The sequence below is a fragment of the Pelobates fuscus genome, chromosome 1, assembly GCF_036172605.1.
Source record: "Pelobates fuscus isolate aPelFus1 chromosome 1, aPelFus1.pri, whole genome shotgun sequence".
Taxonomy (NCBI): Eukaryota; Metazoa; Chordata; class Amphibia; order Anura; family Pelobatidae; genus Pelobates; species Pelobates fuscus.
Window position 1 is genome coordinate 14289821 of NC_086317.1, and position 496 is coordinate 14290316.

General features: G+C 32.1%; 1 protein-coding gene across 2 annotated transcripts in view; it reads right to left on the bottom strand.

Moving 5' to 3' along the window:
- Window positions 1-453: 453 nt before the first annotated feature.
- Window positions 454-496, bottom strand: part of NAA50 (N-alpha-acetyltransferase 50, NatE catalytic subunit) — a 49613-nt gene continuing 49570 nt past the window's right edge. For both annotated transcript variants that reach the window (XM_063446419.1, XM_063446412.1), the window contains exon 5: window positions 454-496. This exon is cut by the window's right edge and continues 485 nt beyond it. The gene's annotated coding sequence lies outside the window, so the exon portion shown is untranslated.

Below are 496 nucleotides of genomic sequence, written 5' to 3' on the forward strand. Positions count from 1 at the left end.
AAATTCAAAATAAACATGCTCCCAGACACAACTGATGGCCCCCCACCATGACAGACGAAACACTGCATTGGTATTCAACTAATCTCAGACCTCATTATATTGAAACACACGTTCCTGTACAGTCATCCAAACACTCTTTAAATTACAAAGACCCTAGTAAGATATATATTGATGATTTTGCGCATATTAGCACCAGTTTACCTTTCTCTTAAACTGATAACACATGGGGAGATTTCTGATTTTTATCCAGTAATATAACGGAATCCGTTAAGAGTCGCTATGACATAGATCACCATGGAGCATGCTTTATATGTTTCCATTTAGTCCCGATCACTATAACCATTATACCTTTAGTAACATAAATTAGATTAAAAAGTCACACTGTGAAGTTTAAGACAATTTTTGTAAAAATAAATAAATAATAATGATAAAGAAAAGAGAAAAACAATGAGGTTTTAAAGAGAATGCTAAAAAGAAATTAGATTTTATTTAAAGG